Source organism: Scyliorhinus canicula, chromosome 11, assembly GCF_902713615.1.
Source record: "Scyliorhinus canicula chromosome 11, sScyCan1.1, whole genome shotgun sequence".
Taxonomy (NCBI): Eukaryota; Metazoa; Chordata; class Chondrichthyes; order Carcharhiniformes; family Scyliorhinidae; genus Scyliorhinus; species Scyliorhinus canicula.
Window position 1 is genome coordinate 60,124,985 of NC_052156.1, and position 27,978 is coordinate 60,152,962.

General features: G+C 43.1%; 1 protein-coding gene across 14 annotated transcripts in view; it reads right to left on the bottom strand.

Annotated features, from left to right (window-relative positions):
* Window positions 1–27,978, bottom strand: part of foxp1b (forkhead box P1b) — a 645,688-nt gene that overhangs the window by 358,350 nt on the left and 259,360 nt on the right. Inside the window, exon 1 of one of the 14 annotated variants that reach the window (XM_038810656.1) lies at window positions 27,036–27,932. The exons of the other annotated variants lie outside the window; for them this stretch is intronic. The gene's annotated coding sequence lies outside the window, so the exon portion shown is untranslated. Of the gene's footprint in view, window positions 1–27,035; window positions 27,933–27,978 lie in introns of those variants that run through there. 14 annotated transcript variants of the gene reach the window in all.

Below are 27,978 nucleotides of genomic sequence, written 5' to 3' on the forward strand. Positions count from 1 at the left end.
CACTCAGGTCCAAACCTCATTACAGCCTTAATCCAAATATGGACAAAAGAGCAAAATTCCAGAGGTGACATCAAGGCAGCATTTGACCGAGTGTGCCATTAAGGAGCCGTAGTAAAATTGAAGTCAATCAGAATTAAGGGAGAAGTTCCTACAGGCTGGAGTCATACATAGTACGAAGGAAAATGGCTGTCGTTGTTGATGGCCAATCATCTCAGCCCCAGGACTTCACTGCAGGAGTTCCTTAAGGATGTGTCTTTGGCCCATGCATATCTTTTTATTAAACAGAAAAAATATATATACAAGGCCAAACGTACAAACACTAATTTTGTGTTGGACAAAACAGGGTACCCTCCCCTCATTACTAACATACAGGGAGTGGAGTAGGATACTCAAACAGTTCACAACACAGTTGTACTGAAAAAAACAAACGCTACAAACACTAAACTTTGCACTGGAGACCAGATACCTCGCCTCTGTACAAACAAAAGGGAAAGGAAGGGGGTGGCGGGGAGAGAGGGTTAAGGAGGGTGGTGGGGAGGGAGGGAGTTGGGGTGTTGGTGGAGGGGGGCCCCAATAGGGTACTTCCTGAACTATCTACGGAGGCAGAAAAATAAAAGAACCTTCATTATGATGTGCCAGATTCATCTTCAGCGACTTCATCAATGACCTTCCCTCTGTCATAATGTCAGCAGTAAGGATATTAACTGATCTACAGTTCCATTCACAAATCCTCAAATAACAAAGCAGCCATGCATGCATGCAAAAAGACCTGGACACCATTCAGAATTAGACTAATAAGTGGCAAGGAACATTTGTGCCACAGGAGCACCAGGCAAGAGTAAATTGTGTTTAATAACATGCAGATGGTGACATTGATTGGGGATTCAGTTGTGCCCTACTAAGAAGCCATGGCTGTTGTATTAAGAGGTGAATGCTTGTAATATGTAACTACATGCTTATAAAAGTGCAAAGATTGGCTTCAGTTCCATCCTTCACAAATGGCTTTCTAAATTGTAACAGCAATAAACATCTCACGGTGAGCAATCTAATGATCTCCCATTGGCAATCAATAACATTACCATTGCTGAGTATCCCATATTACGATCCCAGACCAGATCCCAACAGTGACTGGAATGCTGGCCAGAAACCCCAAAATTTATTTTAATTTTGTAAGACTGAGGAAAGGATACTTCACTCCAGAGGTGACTGCACAAAGAAATCAGAATACGGTCTATTAAAAGAAACTTTATTACTAACACAGTATTAAAATCTTTAACATAACTCCAGAAAATAGCTTACAATTACCCTTAAACAATACTACTCAATACAGTGAATACAATACCCTTAAATGCGATCTTTATTCTGACTTAAACAACAAGAAAATAAACTACCTCAGCTCTCAATCCACCTTAAATATCAACGGCACAGATAAATACTATTTTTGCAGAGATATTCAGACCCTTGCAGAAATTCTGACTATGTCTTCAAAAACTGATTCAACAAGCTTGTTTCAGCTCCCCCTTGTCCTCAGACAAGTCTGCACGGCTTTAAAGTTTGTTAATCTCATTTTAATTAAATTTAAAGGAGCAAAACCGGACTTCTGGTCCCAGCTTTATCCAGAATAGAACTGAACTGAAATCGCTTTCTCAAAAAGCCTGATGTTTTAGCTCCACCCAGCAATGACATCATCTCACCAAGCTGAAAACTAATTCACTCTCCAGGAAATTCCTTAATCAAAACAAAATTGCTTTAGCCCAAGCTATTTACGATGGCTAATTGCACCCCGACCCCGAAAATATGCATGCCTTTCAAACTAGGATTTCTTTTAAAACATGTCTACAACAGTCAAACATTCTAACCCATGCTTTTAACCCATCAGCAAATACTTGTAATACAATATACATACATTTGAAATTCCAACATTCATCACACCCACTATCAGCATGTTAGGAGTGTGGCGGTGTAGGCGGGGGGTGCAATTGATCAGAAACTTAACTGAACCAGCCATATAAATATTGTGGCTACAAAACCAAGATAGCGGCCGAGAATTCTGTAGTAATGTTGTCAGATAGACAAAGGAGGTTCATAATTAAGTATTTATTGACCATTAGAAACTCTACAGAGGTAAAGAAAGGCCCAAACTAGAAGCTGTCTCCATACTTGCTTCTGCACTCAGCTCTATCCAATACTACATTGATACCAAGGTGCGGATCATGTGTTCTCTTGCATCACTGTGTGGACAGTACTGTACTCAGTCCCACATGTGCCAGGCCCTTATGCTACACCTCCCCAACTAGGGGATATTCACAGTAACTTCATTACAGTGTTAATGTAAGCCTACTTGTGACACTAATAGATTATTATTATTAGAAGTATTTATCCAATGTATTTACAAGTTGTCCCAGTTTACTCCATGTATTTACATAATTACTACTACCCCATCACCCCCTTTCAAGTTTCTGAGTTCATAGATTCAGGCAGTTTGGAAGTTTTGTAATTCTTCCTCAACTTATTCTCACTCATGTCGGAGGAGTGGTGGACTCTGTTGCGGCAGATAAATTTTGTTGAATCAGAGGTTATTCAGGCATCTGGCGGTCATTTCACCCTCTTTTTCCATTCTTTGTCATTGAATTGCCCTTTCCCGATTCTTCTATTCTACTGATAGATGACTGTTGGTTTAACCTGCTCTTCACCAGCCGAACAAACTCTGGGCTCATCTCTATCGTGCTTTTCTTCTTCCACCGTAGTGCGGCTTGCTACAACACTTGCTGGGATGGAAAACAACTCTTCCTGTTGTGAGCGTGAGACTTGGTAGTAAGCTGACCTTTGCAATTGGCTGTGTGATGTGCTGTTGTCAATGGATAGCAGCTACTCCAGCATCACTTGTGGCACTGTCAAGGTGGCTGGGGATTGGAGCATCTGCTCTGTGGCCTCAGGGTTTACTTCTCCGACTAGCCTTGGAGCCAGAGGTTGAGGTTCTTCTCGTTGCTGGTTCCTCTCTTGACTGTCACCTACTCAAGGTGTCATGGTAACCATCTGAGTGGTTGGCTGGTTTGACCAATGAGGGGCTTCTGGCATCTGTAACAGAAGTGGACAACCTGCTCTGCAAAAGGAGAGGGCAGCATGATAGCATAGTGGTTAGCAAATTGCTTCACAGCTCCAGGGTCTCAGGTTCAATTCCGGCTTGGGTCACTGTCTGTGCGGAGTCTGCACATCCTCCCCGTGTGTGCGTGGGTTTCCTCCAGGTGCTCCGGTTTCCTCCCACAGTCCAAAGATGTGCAGGTTAGGTGGATTGGCCATGCTAAAATTGCCCTTAGTGTCCAAAATTGACCTTAGCGTTGGGTGGGGTTACTGGGTTATGGGGATAGGGTGGAGGTGTTGACCCTGGGTAGGGTGCTCTTTCCAAGAGCTGGTGCAGACTCGATGGGCCGAATGGCCTCCTTCTGCACTGTAAATTCTATGAATTCAGAGCTGAAGCCTCAGTCAAAAGAATTATTTTTTTTGTTGGAGCTCTTGGTAACTTGCAGTTCTTTACAACAGTGGATGTCTTGACATTTTCTGATGTTTTGAGGAGATTCAGGGCTACACAATGCATGATGCATGAGAAAAAGACTGGTTAGGGAGGACATACTCCAGAATGCAGATTTTCTTGCTGTCATACCTTAATGGTTGCAGAATTAAGCCTATGATCAGAAGTCGGATTACTCTGGAACCATAAAGTGGTCTCTCAGCCATGGTAATTTGTCCAAAAGGACCATAACTGGTTCTGGAGTCCAACTTAAAGATTTGTGAACATAGGAACGAGGAGGAGGAGAAGGCAATTCAGCCGCTTCAGCCTGCTTCGCCATTCAATCAGATCATGGCTGTTCCCTTTCTGGTCTCAAATCCACGTCCCTACCTGTTTGCTATATCCCTTTAACCCATCTACCTGTAAGATGTTTCCCGAGAGAGCACGTGAGATGTTCATTAACTGAGATGTCCATATTCCAGAATGAAAATCCAGGATCTTTGACCCAATCCAAGAAGCATGGCTATGTATCCCCCTGGTGTGCTGTCATGACAGTGCGCATTCACTTGGGATCTTCTTGCGTTTTGATATTTTGGTTTTGAACAGTTTCCAGCGGTGTCCTATTTAGTTACTTTGAAAGCATAGAGCTGAAATTGCCAGACGCTGACCACACCTGTGGGGGACCTTTGCTCTAGAGTACTGTCATAGCCACTCTTCTGCTTTCCTTGGCCCAGAATCTCCCTGTGCCTGTGCTGTTTCACTAACTAGACAGCAAGGTTTACTTTGCACCATGGTTTTATTTCTCACCTTAAGTGTGGATGTGTGCTGGAAATAGATTTGAGATTACCTGACCATCTGAATGGCAGTCTGAAATCTTCCTTCGCTTGAAATGTCTGAGAGTGTGTCGTCCACCACTCCGACAACTATACTATCCCCAATTTGCTCAGACTTCAGGTCACCACACATCTTCAGCCATTCTGTACAGCTGCTGGACACGCTTATTAAATTGAGTCCTTTCAAGGATTTTGTTATTTCTGAAGTTAAAATAAGTATTGAATGATTTTAAAATATCATCAAATTTGCAGACGATGTTGTTGACTATCGGGCCTACTGAATAAAGCAGTGTGTTAACTAGTTCAGCTTCTGCCTTTTTATCCAGACCTGAAGCAATCATGTACCTACGGAATCTCCTTCTCCAAAGTTCCCAATGTTGCGATGGATCTGGGCCTTTGACAAGTCCAAATTGATCTGGAAGAATGGATTTCTGATCCATGGTTAACATTTTTAAATTGTAGGTCAACTTTAAGAGGTTTCTGAAAATCCACGGTGATGCTTCTGCACAAAGGGTTTTTCCATACTTGCGTGTTTTGACAGGCTCCCGCAGTAATGGCATTCAACATTTTATGTTTTTCATTGACTGAAAATGGTTGCCTGGTCGACTGGTTAGAATCTTTCCTGCTTTAACGCCAAGTTCTTGGGTCTTGGAAGTGTCAAATCCCGGCTTTTTAAAGTTGCTTACTCAGTCATGATCAAATCTTTAACTAATTAATAATTTTGTTTGTTCTCAGTGAGCTTGGCCAGATTTGTTCAGGCGCTGACTCAAGACTAGAGTTTCTCAGACTGCGTTTTAAATGGCAATTTCTGACCACTGCAGTATTTAACTATTTTTCCAAGGATCTGTCTTGTCCAGGAATTTTACATTTTTAGCTCATCCCTGCTAGGTCTGCTGACTCTGCACACCCTGGGCATTGAAGCTAGACTTTCATGGGATTCAATGCTTCTTTTGGAGCGATGAATTAATTTCTGCCTTCAGTTTCCAAGCCTTTCTTTGAAACTTTACTCCAGCAATTTCCTTCTGTGCCTTCATTTCTTGAGCTGTTCTTCGGGTCAGAATGCTTCTTTGATATTTCTTTCAATTTTCCAGTTTTTAAAATTTTCTTCTGCAGTCTCTGCAAAGTTTTGAGTTCCCATTCACTATTATTATAAGATGTTGAACATAGTTCAGGAGATCCATTAAGGTAATTATAGTCTTGGGTTGTTCAACAGTATTTATACATAGGTCCAATAAAGGTCCAAGCTAGAAGCGTAGGTCATGGGTTCTCTCACATCACTGCATGGGCAATACTATACTCAGTCAATGTTAACCTTTTATGTGCCAGACCTTTATACTACAAGAAACTCACTTCCTTACTCTCCAAAGTCTGCCCACCATCTACAGGGAACATGTCAGGAATGTGAATAGTCTTCACTTTCAATAAAAGTCAAGAAACTTGACACCACCCTGGACAAAGCAGGCAATTTAATCGGCACCCCACTTTAAAAGTTTCACTCCCTTTACCACCAGTACAAAGCGGCATTCTTGTGTACTTCTACAAGATATATTGCAGCAATTCGCCAAGGCTCCTTTGACAGTATGTATCAAACCCACAGGGGGCGAATCAGCGACCCCTTAACGCTCGGCGCAGATCTGGGTGCAATGGATGAATCACGCGCAAGTCTCAAATCTGGTTCTGCGCCAATTAATATTAGAGTATTATAGAATTTACAGTACAGAAGGAGGCCATTCGGCCCATCGAGTCTGCACCGGCTCCTGGAAAGAGCACCCTACCCAAGGTTAACACCTCCACCCTATCCCCATAACCTAGTAACCCCACCCAACACTAAGGGCAATTTTGGACACTAAGGGCAATTTATCATGGCCAATCCACCTAACCTGCACATCTTTGGACTGTGGGAGGAAACCGGAGCACCCGGGGGAAACCCACACACGGGGAGGATGTGCAGACTCCACACAGACAGTGACCCAAGCTGGAATCGAACCTGGGACCCTGGAGCTGTGAAACTTAAATGAGTCACCCAGATGTTGGATTCACAGGGTGCCTGGGGCTCAACCTCCTGCCAAGTAGAGGGGCGTGAAGAGGGTTTCCCAAGTGCCTCCCCAAGCTTGAGGGAAAGGGGTGTCAAAGTGCAAGGGGGGGTGGGGGCCTGAAAGGGGGGGGGGGGGGGGGGGGGGGGGGGGACACATCAGGGCCACCGGTCAAAATGGCCCTCCACTCTGCAAGAAGCCGTTCTGATCCCTCCAACAGCGGCATTGGTGGAGAGAAACTCACCGTGATTAAACAAAATAGGAAATGCTGTTAGATAGCGGGATGTTTCTCGGCGCTTCAGCCACCATGGAATACCCTGTAAACGTGAGTTCAAGTCTGCTGAATCGTGTCCACAAACTCTACCTCCAAGAAGAACAAGGGTAAAACAAATTCCACTGCAAGTTCCCCTCAAACTATACACCATCCTGACTTGCAAATATATCACTGTTGCTTCTTTAACGCAGGATGAAAAGTCTGGAACTCCCTTCCCAACAGTACTGCTTATGTGCTGACATCAGAGACTGAATAACAGTAAGATCCGTTGTTGTGATAAAGAAAGACTTGAATCCTGGAAACTGAATCCACTTATTATCTTGGTCAATCCGTATTGGTATTTCTAATCAACCAGTCCTGAATTCTTGAATACTCTGTGGGTTAAGTCAGTTAAGGGAAGAGTCTGAGTGAAAAAGAAAAATCAGAATGACCAGGTACTGAGAAAGTGTCCAACAGCACTAAAAGTTCAGGGTTAAGGCTCAAAGAATAGAGGAGAGATGAAGAAATACCTCGCGCAATGGGTCATTAGGACAAATAGCTATTGAGAAGGAAGAATGTAAAAGAATTCACAGAGAGGCAAAGATTAGGTGAAGAGCTTGCATGCCACAAGTGGACAATCCCAAAGGTGTCATACCATACTATAATTCAGCAGCAATAGATGGGGAATAGGCTGGAATGATGAGTGGTTTACAGTCAATATCTTGGGTCTTATGGGAATATCAAGCGGATTATATTGGTTGGAGATTTAATGTGATTCCCTAACATTGGAGCACAGTAGGTTTTGAGTGCTTCACTTCACTACGAGGTCTCTAATCCAAGTGCAGTAATCCAAGTGTAGCTACACTGACTGAACTCAGTACCTGCCTAATCCAGGTGATAACATTCAACAAGAAACTGGATATTTTGAGAAGGAGAAAGCTGCAGGCCAATGTTGAAAGAGAAAGTGAAAGTGAGAAATGGGATTGCCTTGGAAAGAGCTGGCACAGGCACAATGGGCCAAATGGTATTAACGGCAACTGTTCAAGATGGTGGCTCACCATCACCTACTCAAGGACAATTAGAGGTGAGCAATAAATGTGGTCTTTGCCAGTAGCTTCGGTACATCTTGTAGATAGAGAGCATGCTATTCGGCTGCATCACAGCCTAGTATGGAAACTGATCCAAGATCGTAAGAAACTGCAGAGCGCGGTTAACTCAGCCCAACGCATCACACAAGCTTGCCAGCGCAAATTGATTCTGTATACACCTCCTGCTGCCTCAAGAAGGCAGACAGCATTGTCCAAGACCCCCTCCCTCCCCCCCACCCAGGCATTGCCTTCTTCCAGACCCTTCCATCAGGCAGAAGGTACAGAAGTCTGAAGGCACGCACATCCAGACATAGGAACAGATTTTTCCCCACAGCTACAAGACTCCTCAACGACTCCCCCTCGGACTGATCTGTTCCCTGTAAGAACACTATTCACGACGCTCTATGCTGCTCTCGCTCATGTATTTGCTCTGTTTGTCCCTTGTTCCGCACTGTAACCAATCACTGTTTGTCGATGTACCATTTGTCAATGTTCTCTGTTGATTATTCTTTTTGTCTACTATGTACATACTATGTACGTTCGCTCGGACGCAGAAAAATACTTTTCACTGTACTTCGGAACATGTGACAATAAGTCGAATCAAGTTAAATCAAAACAATTTTTAACAATTTTTTGCGATAGAGTAGCAGTAGTTTGAACCTGGTTCATACTGTACCAAGCTGGAAATACCAGGTACCCAAAAAGAGTTTAATTTTCCTTACAACAAATTTTTAAAAAATAACAAAATGTGAAATTTAAAAGGTCATTAATTTTAGTTGGGCGTTGTGGGGCAGAAAGAACAATGGGATGGCAGGAATGCGCACAGATGACCCACAATGGATCTCTTCAGTAAAATAAAAACAACTCAAACTTGCAGTAGATAATAAAAACAATTGCACAATTAGTGCTGGATTACGGGTAGTTCTGTGATGCAGATTCACTACATTGAAGCTGTCTGAACTCATTTCACTTGGGGCTTCGCGGCTAATAGATAAAATAAACTTTTACTCTATCAGCTTGGATTGGACTTGAACTGGGGGCTCAGAGGTGAAGGTAAAGTGTGTTAAAATAATGCACCATCCATTTCACTGAACTTAAAAATTTAAATTAGATTTTTGTTTAAATCACCAAAATGTATGGTGACCTTTGCTACCCTGCTAATGGGCATGTTCTTACCAGATTTCACTGCCATGCTGTCTGTGGTGTCAGCTTAATTGAAATAACTGGAACCGTACTTACCACAGGGTTATGCACGATTACAATTGGATGCCCCATAGCTGTCCTGTCATTATTTTTTTTCCAACCGACAGAGGAAATGAGGATGCTGCATTGCAAATACTCAAAATATATTTGCAGCAACAATGTGGATCAATTTCATGAACACTGTACTGTGCTCATGCCACTGACCTGGACTGTTCATTCTTCAATAGTTGGCTGCCACTGTAAAAACTGCAAAATCTTGAAAACAGAGGAGTTTAGGCAGGACAAGTTTTTTTTAATTTTCTCTCAGATTTCTTTTCTGTCTTCCCCTCCTAAAAGCAGAGATTATTTTATTGGACTCTGAAGAATAGAGATCACTCTCTGATATCTTATCCAAAATTGTCATTATTCACGCAATATCCTCAACAGTCAATGCTGGGCTATTGGGCTATATTGGACACCATAGCAAGGTTCAATTATGTCTTTAATCAACATCCACAAACACGCATCTCCAGCAAAACCCACTGGCCGATATTTCTATACCTAACCCATGGGCAATGCAGCCAATTGTAACCCAGTTTACCATCACAGGCTGAGGAATCAAACCCAATCAGCATAGCTCAAAGATAGCAACTTTTTCTCAATGCCATCATAGAGTCCTCAACTACAATCAACAACTGTAGAGTGGTGCAGCTTTACATATCTTCTATTATATGACCCAATGACTGTTATCTTGCAAATAAGCAAAAATTAATTTAACGTTATGGTCTTATCAGAATCGTCTACAATATGGAAAGAAAGGTAGACATTCTCGAAAGGTGGTGGGGGTAAGGTGGTAGCTGAGAGTTCGCTGTGAATCTGATTTTGTGAAGTCTATAGAAAGCAGGGAAAAGGGCGATTATCCATGGAATATTAAGGGTTGGCAAACATTGTTTAGTAGCTGATATCTCTTTCTTCTACAGATAATGTATTCACCTTCAAACCTTCTATTTTACTTTAACGTTCATGTCACTAATTTCTGCTAATTTCTTTCAATTTCCCTCATCTTTTCTGAAGCTCTTGACATGTGCAAGGCTATTTGTAGACACGGAGATTAAAAACTTCAGCGAAGCCTAAGAAATGGTATAAAAGGGATAGGTTTCAGATTTCTGGGGCACTAAAGAAAATTAAGAGTAAGACAGGGGAGGGGCTCTGCTGAAGCAATAGTGTCCTCTGAATTGAAATGGCACCAACACCATTGCAGAAAGAATTAACAAGTTATTAAGATGATATTTAAAATGGTACAGCAGAGGGAAAGAACAAATAACAATACAGCACAGGAACAGGCCCTTCGGCCCTCCAAGCCTGCGCCAATCACATGTCTTGTCTAGACCAACCGCCTGTATCCTTCTATCCTTCTGTTCATGTGCCTATCCAGATACGTCTTAAAGGTCGATAACATATCTGCCTCAGCCACCTCACTTGGCAGTGCATTCCAGGCCACCACCGCCCTCTGTGTAAACCCCCGCCCCCACACTTCTCCACTGAATCTTTCCCCCCCTCCCCTTAAACTTGAGCCCCCTTGTAATTGTCATTTCCATCCTGGCAAAAAGCCTCCAACTGTTCACCCAATCTATACCCCTAATAATTTCATAAACTTCTATCAGGTCGCTCCTCAGCCTCCGTCTCTATAAGGAGAATAATCCTAGTTTATTTAATCTCTCCCCAGAGCTAATACCCTCCATACCCGGCAGCATCCTGGTCAACCTTTTCTGTCGTCTCTCCAAAGCCTCCACATCCTTCTGGTAGTGCAGTGACAAGAAATGGACGCAGTATTCAAAATGTGGCCTAACCAACGTTCTATGTAACTGTAACATAATTTTAGAGCTTTTATACTCGATACCTCGTCCTAGGAAGGCAAGCATGCCATATGCTCTCTTTACCACCATTTCCACTTGTGCTGCCACTTTTAAGGATCTGTGGACCTGCACGCCCAGATCTCTCTGTGTCTCTATGCTCCTGATGGTTCTGCCATTTATTTTATAGCTCCGACCTGAATTGTATCTACCAAAATGCATCACCTGCATTTGTCCGGGTTAATTTCCATCTGCCATGTCTATATCCTGCTGTATTCTCTGACAATCATCATCATTATCCACAACCCCTGCAATCTTAGTATCATGCGCAAACTTGCTAATCAGACCCGTTACGTTTTCTTCCAAGCCTGGCAGAGGTCCCAGTACTGATCCTTGCGGAACACCATTAGTTACAGACCTCCATTCGGAAAAACACCCTTCCACTGCTACCCTCTCTCTTCTATGGCCAAGCCAGTTCTGGATCCAAAGAAAACAAGAAAGAGTAAAGCTGGGTAAGTTGATTACTGGAGCTTCTGATTTTAACTTTAGTTAAAGAGTTGCAAAACAGGGAGGGCTAATAAATTCAAAAGGGATAACATTATTTTATAGATGGAAAATAGTTTAACATGATTTGTGTTGCTGAGCAGCACCAGGAAGAATTCAGGTGACCACAGCACACAGAAACAGGCAAGTGCAAATTTACATAATCATAAAAGCAAATTATCTGGCTACTTATCTCATTGCTGTTCTTGGGACTTTGTTGAGCATGTAATTGCCATTATTCTTCCTATTTTATGACAATGATTAAACTTAAAAAATACATAAAAGGATGTGAATGCTTTTGAACCTGTCCTGAGGTCATGAGAGATACATATAAATGTAAATTATTTTCCTTAGTACATTTAAGAACAAAAACAAAGAGGGAAATGCACTCACAGTAAATTTTCAAGACAATCGAGGAGCAAAAGGACAACCCAATATCCAGTCATTTAAGTGCAAAACCCAGGAAATATAACAATAAGATCCCCTGGCTTTTGGAAGTGGACACTGTTATGTATTCAAGTAACACTTTTAGGTGGTGAAATGTCACATGATACGCAGTGACATCAGCGGAGAGTTTTCGCAGACGTTGGGGGAGTTCACCATCTTACTCTGCAGCAGCAACGTCTCTTAATAAATCCTGCACAAAGTTTTTACGAACTTAAAGCATGGCACTTCTATTTCTTTTTCCAGCAACAACAAATATATAACTGAAGTTAAAACAGTTGACGAGGATTCAGGCCGTAAACAACCATCGAAGAAGATTTGGGGCCAGAAAAAAAATAATGAATACTGATTAGAGCCATAAACAATCATCGACAAAGATTTGGAGGTCTGAGGAAAACCATTGTTGACACTTGGGCTAAAAATCATCAACAAGTTTGTGACAAATAGAAAAAATTAAAAACCATTGAGATTGTGGAGAGGCGCAGCGATTCAACTGTCAATCAAGACAGCCACGAGTGCGAAATAAGGGTTTCGAAAATTAATCGGGACACAACATTTTGGGTTAATGAAAAGCTCAACAGGAACACTATCAAGTTGGAAGTGGATATGGGTACTGCTGTATCACCTGAGACAATATACAATCAGAAGCTAAAACATCTATTTTATAGTCATCAGATGTTGTCCTGAGGACATACACCAAAGAGGTTGGACGGGATTGTCCAATCCCACGGCAGAGTGTCCACGCCGTTGTAAACATCGTCGCGTTTTACAACAGTGTAAACGGGCCACTCCCACGACTAATTCGGGCCCCTCCAGGAGGCCAGCATGGCACTGGAGCGGCTCGCACCGCTCCAGCTGCAGATCCCAGCGCAAAATGTGCGCTGCAGTATCCAATGCACCGTCCCCGACGCAACATGGTGCAGGACAACAGGGGCCGGCACGTAGGAAAGGAGGCCCCCAGCCACAGAGGCCGGCCCACCAATTGGCGGGCCCCGATCGCGGGCCAGGCCACATCGGAGGCCTCCCCAGGGTTGGACCACACCCACCCCCCCCCACCCAAAAGGCCGCCACCCGACCCTTGCACGCTGAGGCCCCGGCGTCCCAGAGCAGGTTAGAATGGCGCCGGCGGGACTTGGCTCTTTTCTTCTGGCTGCTCGGTCCATCCGGGCCGGAGAATCGGTTGGCCGGCCGCGTAGAGCGGCCCGCGACCGGCGCCGCGCCAACCACGCCGGCGCCAATTCTCCATCCCGGGGTCGGAGAATAACGCCCGTTGTGCCACTGAAGGGGTACATCAAGGTATATGAGGAAGGTAATGGTCAAAAAGCAGAGTTTACTTTCCAAGTTATGCAAGAAAACTTTCCAGCATTGTTTGGTAGATCATGGTTGAAGAAGATAAGGCTCATCCGGGCCATCATGAACCAACTTATTGTTTCTACAAATGATCTACAACCACTTCTGAATAAGTATGCTGAGTTATTTGAAGAGTCATTTGGAGTGGGAGTGAAACCCAAGATCAAGGCAGACATGTTGGAGTAAGGAGAATAAATGCAAAAATTGTGGTAACGTAGGCCATATCAAGTGTTTTAAAGTGTCCTATGCCATCTGACCGAAAGCGGAAGAGGAACTTGAGAGTTTAATTGGGACAGAAGTCATTGAACATGTTGCCACAAGTGATTGGGTGACACCAATTGTTCCTGTGTTAAAGAGCGATGGTTCAGTATAAATATGTGGGGACTTCAGAATGAAAATCAGCCCTGACCATTATCCTCTACCGCTTCTAGAAGATTTTTTTGTTAGACTCTCAGGAGGCCAACATTTTGCAAAAGAGATCTTTCTCAAGAATATCTACAGATAACTGTGGCTGCAGAGTCACACCTGTTATTAGAGTAACACATCAAGGTATTTTCATTATTGGAGAATATAGTTTGGCATAACTTCGGTACCTGCTCTTTTTTAGAGATCTATGGATCAAATACTGAGTGTGCTATCTGGTGTATTGTGCAATGTTACCTGGATGACATTCTTATTGCAGGTTCAAATGAAGAACATGTAAACATTTGGAAGCTATTCTTGCATGTTTGCAAAATCAGAATCTTAGAGTCAAGAAAGGAATGTGAATTTTTAAAGTTTTCTAACAACTATCTGGGTTATATCATTAACAAAGACGGTTTACATAAAAAACCAAAGAAGATTGTTGAAATCCTAAAAGCGCCATGTCTACAAAATGTGACGCGCTTGAGGCCATTTTTAGGATTGCTGAATTATTATGGCAAATTCATTCCTAACTGAGCAACAAGGCTGAAGCCATTACACACTTTTTTTTGTGTCAAACAAGCTTGGCACTGGACCAAAAAATGTGAAAATGCTTATCCAAATGTCAAAGAAGTTTCAAAGAAATTGGAGTTATTGGTCCATTACAATCCAAAGCTGGGGTTACAGCGTGCTTGCAATGCATTACCCTATGGGGTTGGTGCAGTTGTCGAGCCCATAAGCTCTGAAGAGAGGAATGCCCAATAGCTTTGCTTCTAGAACATCAGTCCAACTATGCTCACCAAGAAAAAGAAGCTTTGCACATCAGTTTTGGAATAAGAAAGTTGCACCATTACCTTTATGGACATCATTTTACACTTTTGACTGACCACACACCCTTAACCACAAACGTTGGGCCGTATAAGGGTATTCCTGCATCAGCTGCTAGCCGATTGCAAAGCTGATCTTTGATCGTGTCGGCATACGGATTATGACATCCGGTATGGTAAGCCAGTGCAGCACGCAAATGTGTATGCTTTATCTAGACTGCTGCTACAAGTCAAACAAGATCAGTAAGGCAAACAAGAATCCGCTGAAAATTTTGTAAATATCTTGGGCCAGATTCTCGATTTCTGAGCCTAAGTGTGAAGGATCTGTGGCGTTTTACGTGAAAAAAAATCAGCGGCCCCCCCTCACCGATCCTGCAACCAGTGAGGGGCTAGCAGCCACACCGCGTAAAATCCCCGGCGTCCATGAAATAACAGGCCGGAGAATGGCTGGGTCAGTGGCCGCGCCATAAAACATGGTGCCGGCCATTCGTGGACTGACCTGTCAGATAGTGACCCCCCCGGCCAGCAGGATGCCTCCCACCCGACTGTAGCGGCGCTGGACACTGTCCGCAGCTGCCACATCGGGTTCCCGCATGGCTGAGGCCACACGTCAACAGCGCGGTCAGGAACCTGGCCCATCGGGCTGGAGCACAGGGGGAGGGCCTTCATGTAACGTGCTACGGCCATCCCAATGGCATGCGGCACGCACCGCAATGATGTTGTTTCGGAGTTGACGCCACCCTCAATTTTGGCATAAAAAAAACATTCTCCGTCTGATTGCAAAATCCCGCCCCTTATATCTCTCTTGCATTGAAACGTACTGGTAACTCCATCTAAACTATAAAGCTTTACAAGAACCAATGCAGTCATGGGGAAGGTTATGGATTTGATCGAAAAAAGCACTTTAATAAATGTGCATCAAAAGAATCCAGATCTCAAGCCCTGCATCACTGGGTGAATGGAGTTGACAGTTCAAAGTGGAGTTTTGCTGTGGGATATTTGTGTGATCAGTCTGTTGTGTTTACGAAATAGAATCCTTGAACTACTACACGAAGGTCATCCTGGTGTGGTTAGACTGAAAGAGATGGCACGTAGCTAATAATGGTGGCTGGGACTTGGTGCCAAAGTTGACGAAAGGTGGTGTGATTCCAATCCTGTGCTACATTAAGGAATACTCCACCTCTGCAACCGCTGCATCCGTGGCAATAGCCGACACAGCCATGGCAGAAAATTCATGTTGACTGCTGATCTAATTGAGGGATTGGATTAGATTGGTTTATTGTCACGTGTACCGAGGTACAGTGAAAAGTATTTTTCTGCAAGCAGCTCAACAGATCATTCAGTACATGGAAGAAAAGGGAATTAAACAAAATTCAAGAAAATACATGAGAATACATAATAGGGCAACACAAGTTATACAATGTAACTACATAAGCATTGGCATCGGTTGAAGCATACAGGGTGTAGTGTTAATGAGGTCAGTCAATAAGAGGGTCATTTAGGAGTCTGGTGACAGTGGGGAAGAAGCTCTTTTTGAGTCTGTTCGTGCGTGTTCTCAGACTTCTGTATCTCCTGCCCGATGGAAGAAGTTGGAAAAGTGAGTAAGCCGGGTGGGAGGGATCCTTGATTATGCTGTCCGCTTTCCCCCGGCAGCGGGAGGTGTAGATGGAGTCCATGGATGGGAAGCAGGTTCGTGTGATGGACTGGGCGGTATTCACGACTCTCTGAAGTTCCTTGCGGTCCTGGGCCGAGCAGTTGCCATACCAGGCTGTGATGCAGCCCGATAGGATGCTTTCTATAGTGCATCTGTAAAAGTTGGTAAGGGTTAATGTGGACATGCCGAATTTCCTTAGTTTCCTGAGGAAGTATAGGCGCTGTTGTGCTTTCTTGGCGATAGCGTCGACGTGAGTGGACCAGGACAGATTTTTGGTGATGTGCACCCCTAGGAATTTGAAACGGCTAACCATCCCCACCTCGGCCCAGTTGATGCTGACAGGGGTGTGTATAGTACTTTGCTTCCTGAAGTCGATGACCAGCTCTTTAGTTTTGCTGGCATTGAGGGAGAGATTGTTGTCGTTACACCACTCCGCTAGGTTCTCTATCTCCCTCCTGTATTCGGACTCGTCGTTATTCGAGATCCGACCCACTATGGTCGTATCGTCAGCAACCTTGTAGATGGAGTTGCAATTGGGGGCTAAGTTCCTAGTGATGGTTGATGCACACTCACAATGGGCAAGAGGTCAAAATCATGAAGTCCACAACAACTAAGCAGACAATTGAGAGACAATGTCAAGTATTTGAAAGGTTCAGAGGGCCGGAGCAACTTGCGAATGATAATGGGACTCAACTGACATCAACACAATTTCTTTTTTAAAAATTTAGAATGCCCAATTCATTTTTTCCAATTAAGGGGCAATTTAGCATGGCCAATCCACCTAGCCTGCACATCTTTGGGTTGTGGGGGCGAAACCCACGCGACACCAACACAATTTGAAGATTACATAAAGGGGATTGGTATTCGGCAAATTAAATCTGCTCTGCATCACCCAACAAACTACGAGTTCGCCAAACACTTTGTGCAATCGCTCAAACACGCAGTAAAGGTTTGGAGAGATCAAAGTTCTTTCCCCAGGCGTGTTAAAAATGTTTTAATGTCATATAGAAATTCCACGCATTCAACTAATGCAAAGCTCACAGACGATACTACTATTCAAAAGGAAATTGAGAACACAATTCAAGCTCTTCACACCACCTACAACTTCGGAAATTGTCAGGTGACAGCAGCAAACACAAATGGTTAGACGAGATCAAAACTTTGAAGAGTAGTCTTTAAACTTGGAGAATGTGTTTTAACTAGAAATTATACCAGTCGTGAAAAATGGACTCCAGCTGCCATTCGAGTCAAGGCACGTCCAATATCTTACACAGTTCAAATAGACTATGAATGAGTTTGGCTTCGGCATGCTGACCAGTTATTAGCTTCACAAAGTGAATGCACAGAGTCTTCACCAGAAATATTCCCATGTAAATGTATGGACAGTGGACACAACAGAGCTTTGGAACGGGTGCAGAGGAGATTTACAAGGATGTTGCCTGGTATGGAGGGAAAATCTTATGAGGAAAGGCTGATGGACTTGAGGTTGTTTTCGTTAGAGAGAAGAAGGTTAAGAGGTGACTTAATAGAGGCATACAAAATGATCAGAGGGTTAGATAGGGTGGACAGTGAGAGCCTTCTCCCGCAGATGGAGGTGGCTAGCACGAGGGGATATAGCCTTAAATTGAGGGGTAATAGATATAGGACAGAGGTCAGAGGTAGGTTTTTTACGCAGAGTGGTGAGGCCGTGGAATGCCCAACCTGCAACAGTAGTGCACTCGCCAACATTGAGGGCATTTAAAAGTTTATTGGATAAGCATATGGATGATAATGGCATAGTGTAGGTTAGATGGCCTTTAGTTTTTGACTTCCCATGTCGGTGCAACATCGTGGGCCGAAGGGCCTGTACTGCGCTGTATCGTTCGATGATCTATGATCTATGAACTGAGAATGACCACTGCAGAAAATACTGAATCTGTCACTACAGGCTGTGGAGGACAAGTCGCTGAGTGTCTTTAATGCAGAGATAGACAGATTCTTGATTAATAAAGGGATCAGGGATTACGGGGAGAAGGCAGGAGAATGGGAATGAGAAACATATCAGCCGTGATCGAATGGCGAAACAGACTCGATGGGCTGCTCCTATATCTTATGGTCTACAAAATCGTCAGTACAAATAGGGACAGATACTGAGTTAGTTTCTCAAAAAGTACCATAAACAAGTGAACAGGAAGACACTTCCATGATCTCAAAGATCTAAATTTCTGAATGTCGGATATTATCTAAAGAATACAGACATCCGCCAAAGAGACTGTCTTACTGATGTACATATGTATACACAACATGATATAATGTAATGAATATGCGGCGTGGGTTTCCCACTACGTTGTACCTGGCGTGGATCCTGCTGTGCCAGGTGCATAACGGGAGAGGCCCAACACAGCCTCTGCTCCGGCGTGGAATAGTACTGGTCTCCAAAAATGGAGACCAGGCCTGATGGCCGTGCCAGTGGGCTCAGAGGCCATTGGAGCCTCACGGGCAGTAGGGGACAGGACAAAGCAATGCCTGGGTCCCAGGTTGGCACTGCCAAGGTGCTGAGTCTGAGAGGGCTAAGCCTGTGAAAGGGAGGGGGTGAAGGGGGGAGGGGGGCGGTATGAAGGGGGAGGGTTGATGGAGCATATGAAAGAGCGTCATGATGGGAGGGATTGCGAAGGTGCCATGCAGGGTGACGGGCAGAGACAGAAAGTGGGCACTAAAAGTGGAGGGCCCTTAGCTCAGCAACCTCATAGTGGGCTACGCTCAGTTGCCGGGGTGGGGGAGGGGGAGGGGAGGAGGAGAGAGAGGTCCCTAATGTGCACAGAGATGGATGGATGGGTGCAGGGTCATCCTTGTGCCTGGGCAGTGGGAGGGGTGGGGGGTGTTGCTCATGTCTGTGGGGCCGCACTGTTCGTGGGTGGGCAGGCGGGTGGGGTGGGAGGGGCTCTCAAAACTTAACTTTGAGATCAGAGCACCCTTTCAAATCGGCGCCCCGATCTCCGAGGAGCCAGCCTTGCTGGCGGGTTTAGTTCACAACTGCAGAATAAAATACTACAGGCAGAATTTACCATGCAACCCGCCAGATGTTTTTCGGTGGCAGAGGTGGCCCACCAGCAGGATATTGTGGGTGGATTGCACCCATTGTGTTGGATCTGTTGTTGAAGTATTTAAAGAAAAGGTCATTGACACTAAAGGAATAACAGGAGAGGGGTATTATGTATTCAAGTAACACTATTGGCTGGTGAAATGTCAATTGTACACAGTCACATCAGCAGAGAAATTAAGTGCTGAGGAATCTGTCTCAAATGTTTAGAATCTAATAGAACATGGAACCAGAGTCCACGGCAGCCAAACGCAAATACTGGGAGCCAATTTGTAAATGCCAATGTGCCATTATTACTTAATTATGAATATATCAAGGAATTCATGACAGTCCAGGGGTGCACTGCTTGTTCAGCCTCTGGCACTAGACCAAATCCATCATGGGGCTTATGGGTCTGAAAATGCACTGCGGTCTATTTGAACTCATCTGAGACCAATATATTGTGCTTCGATTGATTTATTTATTCCCACTCTGCCAGGACCTCTGTGCTTTTATACAAATCAAGGACTGAGTCATATAGAGTAGAAGAGTCCTAGATTCAATTGTCACTCTTAGGTGACTTAGCTGATCTTAACCAGGCCATCTCAGTAGCTCTGAGCTGGGAACAGTGGAACAATGACATATGAAAGTACCAGCAACAGGTCAAAACAGCATCAGGGTCTGGTGTATTACTCCTCCCTACCCCAGTTGAGTAAGCTCACTGTCAGGGATCACACATGAATAATGGCTATATGTTTTAGCTTAAGCAGAATACACGGTGGCCAGAATTCTCCATTCTTTGGCGCCAGACAAATTCTCGGGTCCAACTGAAGTGAACGGAGTTTTGGCTGAGCATCAAATTCTCCGTTCTCACCGGCAGTTGTGGTAATGATGCAATCTCAGATCGGAGAATGCCAGCCAGTATCTGTGGAACTGTATCCCAAGAAGTAGAATTCCTTTAGGAGTTGAGACATTGGCAGGAGACAGGAGACATTGGCAAAAGAGAAGGAAAAGTCAATTCAATAAGTCAGAGAGCGGCACGGTGGAGCTGTGGTTAGCACTGCTGCCTCGCGGCGCCATGGTCCCAGGTTCGATCCTGGCCCCGGGCCACTGTCTGCGTGGAGTTTGCGCATTCTCAACTCAAAACCAAAGTAGATGAATTGGCCAGGCTAAATTGCCCCTTAATTGGAATTTGTTTTTTAAATGCTATAAGTCAGTTACATTATGGAGTAATTTTCCTCATATTTGGACATATATCTATAAAATGATAGGTAAACCAGATGAATACAATGTAAGGATTGACAAAGTTGTAAGTTTGGATATTCCTTGTAAATATTAGTCCAAACGTAAACAGACTCCCATCGACCACACTCTTTAGTAATGCAACTTCTTTTTTTTAAATTTAAAGTACCCAATTAATTTTTTACAATTCAGGGCAATTTAGCCTGGCTAATCCACCTACCCTACACATCTTTGGGTTGTGGGGGTGAAACTCGGCGCCGTGAGGCAGCAGTGCGAACCACTGCCCCACCGTGCTGCCCCTGTAATTCAACTTCTTGTTCATTATTTTATTTTACAAAGCTGTGACTACCTGCTTGTGTACCACTGGAAAAAATAAAAATATGCATTCATATGCACATTTCATAACATCAGAATATGCGCTGTTATACATCCAGTGAAGCACTATTATAATGCAGGAAATGCAACAGCCAACTTATGCACAGCGAGTTCCCACGAACATAATGGGCGGAATTTTCTGGTTCCCCCGACTTGCTCTCCGACGGCAGAGATGCCTCACCATTGGCCTCCAGCGGGGTCTTCTGGTCCCACTGACAGCTACACAGCTTTACATGGCTCAATGGTCTTGCCTCCGGTGAACCCACCATGGTGGGCCACCTTCAGCAAGAATGGAAGATCCCGCTGGCGGGAAGTAGAACATAGAACATAGAACGATACAGCGCAATACAGGCCCTTCGGCCCTCAACGTTGCACCGACATGGAAAAAACTAAAGGTCATCTAACCTACACTAAGCCCTTATCATCCATATGCTTATCCAATAAACTTTTAAATGCCCTCAATGTTGGCGAGTTCACTACTGTTGCAGGTAGGGCATTCCACGGCCTCACCACTCTTTGCGTAAAAAACCCACCTCTGACCTCTGCCCTATATCTATTACCCCTCAATTTAAGGCTATGTCCCCTCGTGCTAGCCACCTCCATCCGCAGGAGAAGGCTCTCGCTGTCCACCCTATCTAACCCTCTGATCATTTTGTATGCCTCTATTAGGTCACCTCTTAACTTTCTTCTCTCTAACGAAAACAACCTCAAGTCCATCAGCCTTTCCTCATAAGATTTTCCCTCCATACCAGGCAACATCCTGGTAAATCTCCTCTGCACACGTTCCAAAGCTTCCACGTCCTTCCTATAATGAGGCGACCAGAACTGTACGCAATACTCCAAATGCGGCCGTACTAGAGTTTTGTACAACTGCAACATGACCTCATGGCTCCGGAACTCAATCCCTCTAACAATAAAGGCCATCACACCATAGGCCTTCTTCACAACCCTATCAACCTGGGTGGCAACTTTCAGGGATCTATGTACATGGACACCGAGATCCCTCTGCTCATCAACACTACCAAGAATTTTACCATTAGCCAAATATTCCTTATTCCTGTTATTCTTTCCAAAGTGAATCACCTCACACTTCTCCACATTAAACTCCATTTGCCACCTCTCAGCCCAGCTCTGCAGCTTTTTCTATGTCCCTCTGTAACCTGCAACATCCTTCCGCACTGTCTACAACTCCACCGACTTTAGTGTCGTCTGCAAATTTACTTACCCATCCTTCTGCGCCCTCCTCTAGGTCATTTATAAAAATGACAAACAGCAACGGCCCTAGAACAGATCCTTGTGGTACGCCACTCGTAACTGAACTCCATTCTGAACATTTCCCATCAACCACCACTCTCTGTCTTCTTTCAACTAGCCAATTTCTGATCCACATCTCTAAATCACCCTCAATCCCCAGCCTCCGTATTTTCTGCAATAGTGTCAGATAAACCTATCCAATGTGACAGATAAACTGTTTTTGTGATGTTGATCATGGAATGATTATTGGTCAGGACACCAGGTATAAGAGAGCCCCTGTTCCTCTTTAAAATAATGCCATGGGACATTTTACATCCACCTGAGGGGGTAGACAGGGTCTCCGTTTAATGTATTTTCCAAAAGATAGTTCAGCATTCCTCAGTCTAGAACAAGAGTGTCATCTTGATTTTTGTACTCAATTTCTGGAGTGAGGTTTGGAAGCAAGTGGACATATTAGCGAGAGGCAGCACGGTTTTGTGAAGGAGAGGTCGTGTCTCACTAACTTGATAGTTTTTCGAGTAAGTCACAAAAATGATTGATGCAGGTAGGGCAGTGGATGTTATCTATATGGACTTCAGTAAGGTGCCTCATGGCAGACTGTGAAGTCACACAGGATCAGAGATGAGCTGGCAAGATGGATACAGAACTGGCAAGGTCATAGAAGACAGAGAGTAGCAATGGAAGGGTGCTTTTCTGATTGGAGGGCTGTGACTAGTGGTGTTCCCCAGGGATCAGTGGTGGGTCCTTTGCTGTTCATAGTATACATAAATGTTTTGGAGGAAAATATAACTGGTCTGATTAGTAAGTTTGCGGGCGACACAAAGGTTGGTGGAATTGCGGATAGCAATGAGGACTGTAAGAGGATACAGTAGGATTTAGATCATCTGGAGACTTGGGCGGAGAGATGGCAGATGGAGTTTAATCCAGACAAATGTGAGGTAATGCATTTTGGAAGGTCTAATACAGGTAGGGAATATACAGTGAATGAACCCTCAAGAGTACTGACAGTCAGAGAGATCTAGGTGCACAGGTCCTTGGGTCACTGAAAGGTGCAACACAGGTGGAGAAGGTAATCAAGAAGGCATATGGCATGCTTCCCTTCATTGGCCGGGGGCATTGAGTATAAGAATTGGCAAGTCATGTTGCTGCTGTATAGAACCTGAGTTAGGCCATACTTGGGGTCTACTGTTCAATTCTGGTTGCCACACTACCAGAAGGATGTGGAGGCTTTAGAGAGGGTGCAGAAGAGATTTACCAGGATGTTGCCTGGTATGGAGGGCATTAGCTGTGAGGAGAGGTTGAATAAACTCGATTTGTTCTCACTGGAATGACAGAGGTTGAGGGGTGACCTGATAAGAGGTCTACAAAATTATGAGGGTGGATAGTCAGAGACTTTTTCCCAGGGTAGAGGGGTCAATTACTAGGGGGCATAGGTTTAAGGTGCGAGGGGCAAGGTTTAGAGGAGATGTACGAGGCAAGTTTTTTTTACACAGAGGGTAGTGGGTGCCTGGAACTCGCTACCGGACCGGGAGGTGGCGGAAGCAGGGACATTAGTGACGTTTATGGGGCATCTTGACAAATACATGAATAAGATGGGAATAGAGGGATGCTGACCCTGGAAGTGTAGAAGATTTTAGTTTAGACGGGCAACATGGTCGGTGCAGGCTTGGAGGGCCAAACGGCCTGTTCCTGTGCTGTACTTTTCTTTGTTCTTTGAGACTTGAACCTGTAACCTTCTGATTCAGAATCAAAAGTGTTACCAACCAAGCCATGGCTAACTCTTATAATATTGAATAACTTTCTTATTTGGTAGAAGTTGGCTTCAAAACGTACAAGAGTGTAGATAAAAGCTATTCATTTTTGCAATAACCAGACATTTTGAACATTTTTAAAGTAAAGAATAAAACAGACTGCCAACTAATGGAACCAGACTAACAGCAGTGATTATGCTTGTGCGTGCTTTATGACCTGATAATTTCAAGATAGATGACTCGTTTTGCACGCCAGATATGGCAGTGGCTTGAAAGTATAAACTAACTATAGACAGAATTACTCAATAAATAGAGAAACTGCCAGATGGGAGGGGACTGGAGGCTAAAGCCTCATCACTAACCAGTTTGTTCAGCCTACAGTAATAAAATATGTTGTAATATGTATATAGTAATAAAACAGATGGCATTCTATCCAAGATGGCGCCGGAATATGGCGACTCTCTGCAATCTCTGTCCCCTGTCCCTTTTCTTTTATCTCCTCAGTGTACTGACCTACTAAAATTATATTCCTCTTCCTATATAATTACTTAAAAAAATTAATTTAGAGTACCCAATCGTTTTTTTTTCCAATTAAGGGGCAATTTAGCTTGGCCAATCCACCTAACCTGCACATCTTTGGGATGTGGGGGTGAAACCCACGCAGACATGGGGAGAATGTGCAAACTCCACACGGCCAGTGACCCAGGGCTGGGAACCCAGGTCCTCAGCGCCGCAGTCCCAGGCTATCCACTGCGCCACATGCCGCCCTTCTTCCTATATAATTACTACCGATATTCTTCAATATTTTCTTACAGATCTGAGGCCGCACTGTAACTAATCACTGTTTGTTAATGTACCATTTGTCAATGTTCTCTGTTGATTATTCTTTTGTCTACTATGTACGTACATAGTTCCCTCGGCCGCAGAAAAATACTTTTCATTGTACTTCGGTACATGTGACAATAAATCAAATCAAAAATCAAATCAAATGTTTCATTTTATTCCTTATTATAGGTAAACTATTAATGCGACGGGAGCCATTTTAGCTCGCTTGGCTAGACAGCTGCTTCATGGTGCAAAGCAAGGCGAGCAGCAGGGGTTCAATTCCCGATCTGGCTGAGGTTATTCATGAAGGTCCACCTTCTCAATCTTGCCCCTCGCGTGAGGGGTGGTGATCCTCAGGTTAAATCAGTACCAGTCAGCTCTATCCCTCAAAGTGGAACACAGTCTTTGGTCATCTGGGATTATGGTAACTTTATCTTTATCTTACCAAAGTGAAATATAAATATGCTCCTTTATGATTAAGTCAGTAAAGGCAGCTTACAGCATATACTGCTGAAAAAAAGACAGGTAATTCAAACAAAAAGCACAAGGCTGGAACACATTCCTTTTGTTTGCATTACCTGGAGGTTGAGGAGGCTATAATTTCCTGCTGCTTTCTCCAAGGCAATGCCTCAGTCAATTTGAGTTGCTTGCCAACCATTTGGTACCTTTCCCCCCTGTAACATGAACTGTAGTGATCGTTTGACATGGAGCATTCTTGCATTTGTCCTGATAAGTGCAAGATGGAAAGCTTTGGCAACATGTCTCTCCTTTCCGCAATATTCAAGTTCTGTTCTAGCAAGTGACGGTTTATAACAGGGGTGGGCAAACTTTTCCGTGCAAGGGCCACATTCAGAAATTCACAATTTTAAAGGGTCGCATAGTATATTAAGTAAAATAATTAATATTTAAAATAGCCAAAATAAAAGGTTTTTAAAGAAAAAAAAGCAATTAATTTTTATTAATTAATATTTTAAAGTAGAAACTTTACATGAAACACATTTATTTGAAAAACAAAGTAACTCAGTTTAAAGGAAAAAAAGCAATTAATTTTTATTAATTAATATTTTAAAGTAGAAACTTCACATGAAACACATGTTGTGCCGAGCAATGGTCATCCTACTCAAGTCAACGTATCCACCCTATACCAGTAACCCAACAGCCCCCCCCCCCCCATTAACCTTAAAATAAAAAAATAAATTAAAAACATTTTTTTTTTTAAAAAGATTTTTTTTTTTAATGACTTGATCTTGGTGGGCTGCATAAAGACCTTTGGCGGGCCGCATGCGGCCCGCGGGCTGTAGTTTGCCCACCCCTGGTTTATAACATATATAGTTCGTTGGACCACACAACTCGGAGAAGGCCCACTTTTGGTCCCTCGTATATGCTGAGAGACTATACAATTAACCTCAGCAACACTCAGGGATAGGAAGAAAAAAAACAAGCCATGAATTCTGTTGGAGTTCACTAACCAATTACTATTCAACTGGAAAGTGAAAACGTGTGAGATTTAGTAAAGGATAAAATTCACTTAGGCTGCAATGCTCCCCACAATAAATAGTCAACTCTCACTTTCACAGCCACTTGGATGAGGTAACAAGGGCAACAGGTGCCCTTGTATGAGTTCAGCATCTTCCGGAACGAAGCAGAAAACTGGAGGGAGGAGGTGGTGATTTGACAGCAGAACATTGGTGCTAGATTTGAATACCTAGTCTGCTTGTGATTCTCCTGTCAATTAAAATGAAGAGGGGAAAATTGCAATCTGGCCATGCACAAGCCTAGGAATGGAAAATCAGAATAAAGTGGGAACTTATTGATGATAAATTATTTTTAAAATGTTTGTTTACAAGCAAGAAGATGTTTAGTAAAATGTTATTTCTTCACAATGGAGGATTCAGTATACGGAGTATATTCTATAACTTGCAAACCAAAACAACTGTATTTCATTTGTTACTAACATATCAGAATTAACACAGCTTGCATATGGCAACAGGAAACGTAGTTGTGCAAAGATATATACAAACATGTATTAGTTTAGATTCATTCTCTTTTTTCTACAACTACATAACAAATGGTAAAAACATGCTTTCATCATGGAACAGTCTACACATCAATTGGCACATACACCATGGGATCGTCTATGGCAAATTGTTTGTATATTTTTTCCAGCTAGTTGATTAATATGTTATAAATCTTGGAGTCTAGCCTGTCAAATGAAAAGCAGGATTACATCCAAATCTGTCAAGATTAGAAAAACTTATCTTGTTCTGCTGGAACAGTATCATTGTTAAGATTCATATCAAATCTTGCAGAGCTATCTCATATTTCTGAAAAATGTCTCAATTTCAAAAAGTTTGTTTTGATAAATACTGAAAACATGTTAACATTTTCAAAACATTATCAGTTTTTTTATCCCAAGACACATGCATTTTAAGATAACACAAAACAACCTTCTTCTGCTTTAATATCATGACAATTATATAGTTACAGAAGATCTGTATAGCGTAATTATTTCAATATTTCAATGCACAACACAATTCATAATGAATACATATCTATATACCTGAAATCCATTGTTCCTGGGTTTGAGGTGTTCACTTGCTGATTGCTCTCTTACAAAGAAGCGTGGCAAATGTCTCAGTGCTCTATTGCTGACCCTGCTGATCCCTTACTGTCCTATTTAGATGGCAATCCTTGAATCAACACTGTTACTGGTTGAGATTTCTGTTTACACCTATTTAAACGTATATTAAATTGCAATCTGTTAATCAGATAAAATGGATGTGTAGGGCACAAGGCTAAATACAGAAGTACCCTGTCTGGAGCTCCCACCTTTAATGAAATCAGTTTTTAACAACTCTTTTTTGTTAAATACAGCTGGTGTCAGGAGGATGCGTCCAACTCATAAAGCACACCAATGACAATGTACAGTGGCAGTAATACAAGGACATAGTTCATCATGACATTTCTAGCTATTCCCAACTGATTAGGGTCATTATGTTGGAGGTCTGATTTATGTTGTCATTTCCTCTCACCGATCCTACATCAATGAATCTTAATGAATTGGTAAATAAGGGTGAAGATTACACTCTATGACACAGAAACATTCCTCATTCTCAACATCAAGATTTATGTAGCCAATTAGTGACTAACAGAGAATATTGGTTGGCAGAAAAATAATATTCTTTATGGGACAACAAATAAAAGTCCCCCTCTAAAGGACATGGACACAAAACAAGTTCATAAAATGTTGTTTTCCTGGCAGATACTTATTACAAAAAAAAAGGAATGGAAAAGAATATGAAAATGATTTGGCAAAAAGTGCTTAACCCCTTTTTGTGCTAGAGGCGGCAATGTTTTAAATACAAGACACCTCCACCTATTAAAAATCTTCAAAATAAACACTTGGTATATAATGAGTTCCTTTATCTGCTACATATTGTATGTAGCTTTAGTGCGGTATGCCTACTCTCCACATCAAACAACCATCACCACTACTAGAAAGT